The sequence below is a fragment of the Cyprinodon tularosa genome, unplaced genomic scaffold (assembly GCF_016077235.1).
Source record: "Cyprinodon tularosa strain WSP-4 unplaced genomic scaffold, ASM1607723v1 ctg248, whole genome shotgun sequence".
In the NCBI taxonomy this organism is placed as follows: Eukaryota; Metazoa; Chordata; class Actinopteri; order Cyprinodontiformes; family Cyprinodontidae; genus Cyprinodon; species Cyprinodon tularosa.
The window spans coordinates 630,092-637,290 of record NW_024038921.1 but is presented as its reverse complement, the minus strand read 5'-3'; positions in this window follow the sequence as shown (position 1 = coordinate 637,290).

Sequence of the window (7,199 nt, the reverse complement as noted above, 5' to 3'; positions counted from 1 at the left end):
TTTACCAAATTTTAATGAAATGTTCCTCTGTATGAGGAGCACCTTAAGTAATAAGGCACAGCGTATGTCTGTAGCCTCTGGTGTTTGTTCTGCTCTGCACTCTCCGATCAAAAGATCGAGACTTCAAAAGAGGAACGACTCAACTTTGCAGTGTTTTTGTCTTCAGTATAATGCTTTTTTTGAGTCCGATGCCGAAGCTGTCATCAGTCATTGCTGTCACTCTCTTGTTCAGGGCCGATCTGCTTGTTCAAACAAATAGTGTTAAAAACTCTTTTAAAAAAATCCTGCATGGATTATCACCCAAAAATTCCTTAGACATAGACTTAGTCTTAAACAAACTTTATTGTCATCTGGTATACACAGACTGTGTGCAAAACAAATTTTTGATGCATACACCCTTTCAACAATGAATGAGCAGCTTATAACAGTGTAATGAACATTTCCATTTATAAAGACCAGAAGTGATCAAGAATGTAGACAAAGTAAGAGATAAAATCATGGTGCATAAGTCATTGATATGGAAAGGTTCAGTGCAGTGCAAGAAAAAAATAGATAAATATGCTGTAAAATGCTGGAGAACATAGAGTTGCGCTCTATTTAAAGGGATTATGAAAAAATCAGCCACGTTGGCACAGCAAATATGAGTTTTTCAAGTGTGATGCAGAGTCTTGATTAGAATTTCAACACTTCAACAGCCTGATGGTGCTGCTGACCATTAAAATCTGTTCAAGTTTTCCTGTGCACAGACAGACAAACAGCAAACAAACCCACACAAACTCGACTAAAAGTATAACCGCCTTGGCAGGGTTAAAAAGTTATAAATTAAGATCTGCTCTGAGGGTGCAAACAAGTTTGCATGGATTCTACTGCACAGAAACCTTTAGAAGATCAGGCCCCAAGACTCTAATGTTTCTGCCGCAGGGCAGAACAGTGCATAAACATAGGAGGCTTGTTGGTTCCTGTTGGTTTTATAAAGTGATTTCAAATATTTTGGTTTATGTCTGGATATTTTCTCCTTTAAATTTGGTGATAAGCTGCATAGTGTTTGTTATGCTGATCTTTTCTGGCAGTAGTTACCCAAAGGTGCTGTGTGACTGATAGAATAGAGATGAGCCAGAGTGAAGATCCCCCTGCACATCCATCTGACTAATTGGTTCTACTGTGGAGACAGACGAGGAGTTTGTGATTTATTGGACCTTAGCGTTCTGTTTCTCCATTTAAACACATCTATATTTTATCAACATGCAGTCACATCCCAATTTATAATCAATTTACCAATATTAATGAGGCAAATGTATCCCTTATAGGATCACTAATGTGGATTATTAGAAACATTTTTTTATTACAGATCCCTTAAAATCCTTATGTTGTGTTGTATTGTGCTGTATGCAAAAGATGAGCCGAAATGTGCAGCCTCAGGGAGAAGCCACCTTCGTTTGGCTAAAAGCCCTCTGGATGTTTTTTTTGTAAGCCGATTATCCCCTACTCAGAGATAATCATGTAACATTTTATTTTGCATGGCCACAAATGATCCGCTAATTACGCCCATGAAGGCTTGCAGATTCAGGATTTTTCCCGTTATACGCACTCTGTGTTTTTGAGAGATGCCAGGGATTTCGAAGTGTCACTTTGGGTGATGTCATGCACATTACTGAAAAATCTTATTCACAATGCAGGTAAGACAGTTGCAAGGGTCATTTAGACTGTGTTGCTCTGCTGCTTTAGAAACATCTCACCATTTCCTCAAAGCAGCTACCCAGACTATGCTTTGATGCAGCCCTGGTAGCAGATCAAATATGTGGATGAAATGGAAGTGGGACATTGATTGCAGCCACTACCCCCATGGATATTTCTATCAAAATTTTAATTCAGGGCAAAATAAAGGTCTCTGAATTAATTCAGTCCTGGCTCATGTCTCGTGTGATATGCGAGAGAGAGAGGAGGGCAGTGACAAACATCCGTGTTATTGAACAGCTTCATCATCTGCAGGTGCAGCAGTCAGAAAGAAAGAAGGAAAAAAAATCAATAATCCTTTTCACATAAAGGCAAACCATAAAACAGGAAACAGGTTTATTAGGAAATAGTCAGGAAGATTAAACAGCTCATTCAGTGACACGCTTTAATGTGTCAGATCATCAGACAAAGTCTGAAAATTAAGTAAAGATAATTTGATGATTTCCTTTATTTTATAGAAAAGGCGATCCAGACAAACCATATCTGAGAAAGTAATGGCACCCTACATCTAATAACTAGTTGTGACACCCTTGGCGGCAACAACTGCCTTTGAGTTTTTGCAGTAACTGGAAATGACTGTTTCAGATCCTTCTGGAGGTATTTCTATCCATCCCTTTGCAGAGCTGCTTCAATTTAGGAATGCAGTAAAATTGCGACACTGTCGGACACAGCCCCAGTGTCTCAGGGCAGAGAAAACTGATGTTTTTCATTACTTTTGAGACCTAATTTCAAGTGCTTAGTTCTGTGTCATCTAAATTCGGGTGGGTGAATAATAAAACATATTTCTGTAGTGTGACAAACTGAGAACACATATATATTTATACTTTACACATGTCAAATTTAAAACAGAAGAATCTAGTATTTAAGACGGACAAACAGATTTCTCAGAACGTTTATTGAAAGCAGAATCAGAGTAAGTGGCGTCGCCGTCTAAGGTAGGAACCTCTGCAGGTGGAGACGGCAGGTTAGTCACCACATCTTTCTGGAAGTGAATGATCACGAACATGTGAGTCACTAACCTGGTCTTATAGTTCAGTCTGAGCCCAGGGGGTGAGGATGGTTCCAGCTAATGCGGTTCGGCAGTCGCTGCATAGCAAGCAGGGAGGAGATCAGATCCAAGCAGATGATCCAGACGATGAAGCCAAAGCCAAAGTCGGTGACATTGCAGAGCAAGGAGATAACATACAGTATCTGGTAAGGTGGCAAAGGAGAATCCAGGATGGAGTTGGGTCACAGTACCAGGTACAGTTTACACTGCAGTTGACAGGCCGGATGAGGGCAGGCAGTCTCAGTGGTCGGGAAACGGTTCCGTTCGGTACACAAAGCAGGCAGAGATCAGGCAGGAGTCAGACAAGAGTTCAGACAAACAGATCAGATGGTAACAGACAGGCTTGGAGGTCAAGAGGCAAAACACAGGAACGCTAGAATAATTCTAACCAAAGGCTCAAAATAATCTAGCACTGATGACTGGTCTGAAGGCTGGTTATATAGTCATTAATGCATATGGTTAAGATGAGTGGGTAATGACGACTGGGCGGAGCTAAGCAGGTGTGTGAAATGAATAATCAAAACAGGCACTAGTGTTGAGATCAAGACAACAGTCTTTAATCTTTACAGGAATAAATGCTGTGCACAGGATGCCCCTCAGTCGGTAGTTGCAATGCTACCAGTTCGGTCCAGTCTCTGGAATGGGAACAGTGGGCTTAATTAGAAGAACAAAGTGAGGAAGCAGCAAATCGTCCTTTAGAAGATTGAACCTGCATGTGAGATTTCATTTAAGAAAAAAAAAATCAGCCTGAACGAACAACATGATCTAACATCCAGAACAACAGTGCTCTAATTGTTACTGTTTAATTTAAGGAATAAAATAATAACCCTCCTTATTTTACAAACTGTCATCAGCTCATCTCATATTTGATTGCAGACTGAAGGAGTTTTAATCAGTGTCACAAGGATGAAAATGAAAGCACTTGTTTTGTATATAATTGATCCTTCAAAGAACTGCTCTGCTTTTCAGCCTCTAATTTCTTTTCAAATAAAACACTATAGGTGTTAAATAAAAACGACAGAACCAGACATTTCAAGCTAGAGGACTGTTCATAATCACATATTTATATTCATTTTGTTTTTAACACAAAGACTCAAGCTGTATACTCATTCTGACAAGCCGTTACACTCACATAGACCGACACGCCAGCCTGCCAATCATCTGCATGCATGAATTGGTTCCACTCTGTGTCCTCACATAATCAGTCAGAGGGAGGGGAAACTGTCTTCATCAATAAAAATTAGCTTTTATCTCATTTACTGCTATGTGTTCATTCATATTCATCAGTGACTGCATGAAGCGGAGCGAGCTTTGTGTCAATTTCTGCAGATCATCATCTGTGATAATGAGCTGACTGTCACACCATTTCTTTGCTGCGTTATATTACAGTGAACAGAATAACAGGTAATTACCGTATGCTCATAACGTATTGCTGGTAATGATCTCTAGATTTCTTCCTTCTGCTATGAGACTATAAAACAGCTTCTGCTGAACATGTGCACTTAGTGCCATTATTAGGTATTTTTAATCTTCTAACCTGTGTTTACTTATTTATGTATGAATATGTTGCTAATATATATTCAAATTTCCTCTCTTGGGATTCATTAAATATTATCTATTTATCCATCTGTCTAAAATTCAGCATTATTTACAGTAAGCCTACAAAAGAAAGCTGATATGATGTACAGTAATGGCAGTGTTTGCAAGTAGAAAGGCAACCAGAGAACGATAAACTTTCCGCCTAAAGAAACAGTTGTTCTCCGGCTGCCACCCCGAGTCTGGGGCCTGGAGGAAGAGCTAGCCGCCTGGTCCGTGGTCTTGGCGGGGGGCTGCTGAGGGGCCTGGGTGGCCTGCTGGTGTCGGGGCTGTCACTTCTGCTATCCCTAAACGACGATGGAGGGAGGGGCGTGTAGCAATTGTGGGGAGGAAGTGGCTGGGTGAGTTAGTTGGGAGGGTGGGGGGACTCTGGTTGGGTGGCCTGTGAGGGGCATGAAGGCCCCGATCACGGGGGTGCTTTTATTTGGGGTGGTCTGGTCCGGGTGCAGGGTGGGGGGCCGGGCCCGAAGCAGGAACGAGATGGGTTGGTGTGGCGATGCCACTGCTCCCCTTTCCCCCATCCAAATTTTCGTTTCACTTATTAGTGAAACTAAAACTAATTATTTAATTTTTTGGGGTCTGAACTGCCCCCTCTCCCAAGCACATGTCAAGTCTGCGCCAAGTGCGGAGCCCATTCCCCCCATCCTGCTCTCCCTCCACTGGCTGGCGCCTGGGCCCGCCGATCCGCTGGTGGAGCTCGGGGTTTGAGGGTGGATGCCCGGGTGGCAGCTGGCTTATTCCTGGCGGCTTCTCCGTGGGGCCTGGCCAGCCGGGGCCCAGCTGGGGCTCCTGCCAGGGGGATGAGGCGCCCCTGGGGCCTCAGATCCCTGGGGCCCATGGCCGGATTCACTTCGGGGTGGCTGACTGCTGGCAGAGCCCGCAGACTCGTCCCCGCGGCACCCGGGGGCTCTGGCATTGAGGTGGCTGGGGGACTTCCTCGGGGCTGTCTCTCCTCCTCCCTTGGTGGGGGTTGGATTTTTGGCACCTATCTTTGGGTCCCTTTGGGCGTCTGGGGCTTTGGGCCTCCAGGCGCTGGACTCGGTGCTCTGAGGGGGGGCGCCTCTTCTGCTCTTCACAACCACTATTGAGCATTTTTTCTTTGGATAAACTTAACATGCACAAGTGCACTTTCACTACCAACTACAGGTGCTTGGTTCCAGGTACTCAGAGATTCACTTTCTTATCTTTCTTATCATATTCTTATCTTCAGGTAACATAGAATACAGATTCTGTGTCAGATTAAATAATACTACTTATACTTCAGCGATAGTATCTAGGAGTTACTTTATTGTATGTCTCGTACCATGTCTGTTAGTTGTGCTGTTCTTTTTGCATCTCTGTGCAGGTGATGAAGCAGACTGAAAATGTTTTGTCATTATCTTCCTTTTCTCTTTTCTTCTCTTTTTTTCTGTTTTTCCTTTCCTGTTCTACTTGCATTGAAGTGTCCATATAATCTGTAAAACTCCCTGCATAATTATAATAAAGCAATTTATATGCATAAAACAAGCGGAACACTATGGCGATAGCCGTTCTGCTCCACTTGTGAAAGTAAAATCTGTTGGACTCTTTTTGGCATCAAGACTAATATTCTGATTTCCAGATCACTAGACAGGACACTGTTAAAAAAAAACAAAAAAAAAAAAACAGTTGTGCCGTTGAGGAGAGATGACCCTATGTGGAGCAATCAGTATCGGATAGAGGTTTGTTGTACTTTGGTCAATCCTAAAAGCATTTGACATCAATTACAGGGCAGTACATAGATAGATGTTTAAATAAATCAGCAACAAAGCAATGATGGATCTGGATTGTTCAACCCCTATGCACTTCACTGAGCATGCAGGGGTGCAGAAACAGGTTGTGGATTCTGTAACGACTCATTATCCTAAGAGTCCACATCTAAAAAAACATAAAGAAGATGATGTGACTTGAGGTTTGCCCCTTCCTCTTGTCATTTTTGACCCAATTTATAAGATGTTAATTCAGTAATTTTTTTATATACTATCGACTTAAATGAAATTTAAATAAACATCTGATCTATGTGTGTTGAGGGTGATCAATGATAGGCTGCTGCTGAGAGGCAAACCAGTGTGTTTCCAGCCTTGGCTAGATTCTCTGCAAGATGGGCTTTGATGTTGACCCAGCAGGCCTAATAAAACCAAGATAGATCACTGACAGAGCATCCAGTCACCTGAGAATACATCAATAAAGTAAACACATCACAACTTACCTTGTGGGTGTAGTGATGATGGCTCCCATCAGTAATTTAGGTCTGACTCATGCAGATGCTCTATTTCTGTATTCCTCAGAAGCTCCACAGTGGACACACTCCCCAGCATCATTCATCATTCCTTTAAGAAAGTAATTTGCGTCACAGTTGTTATTAAAATTTTCTCACAAAGATAATTTTAGGCTTTTGTTTACCCCACATCCCCTCCACCCCAACTTTCAACAAAATTCCCCGTATTTTCTCACAATGAGTCTGTGAGTGGCTGCATAATAGCTTTATGGGAGCTTTATGAAAGAAAAAAAATAAAGGAGGCTGGTACAGAACATTACCATCCAGCAGTTATTGTTATAATGACATGTGTGGCAATCTGGACTCTCAGAAACTCAACCTTTTGCAGGAATTTAATGCTCTAACCAAGACTTTTACAGAATGCGTTCCTAATCAAAACAAAAAGAGCTCAAATAAATGCTATCCCACAAATTGTCACGATCTTGGCACTGATGACTGGATTATCGGTTCATTCCTTCCACCTGCCTAGCCCCGACCAGTTTTCATTATCTTTCATCAGATCCACCTGGACCAGCTCCTACTTAA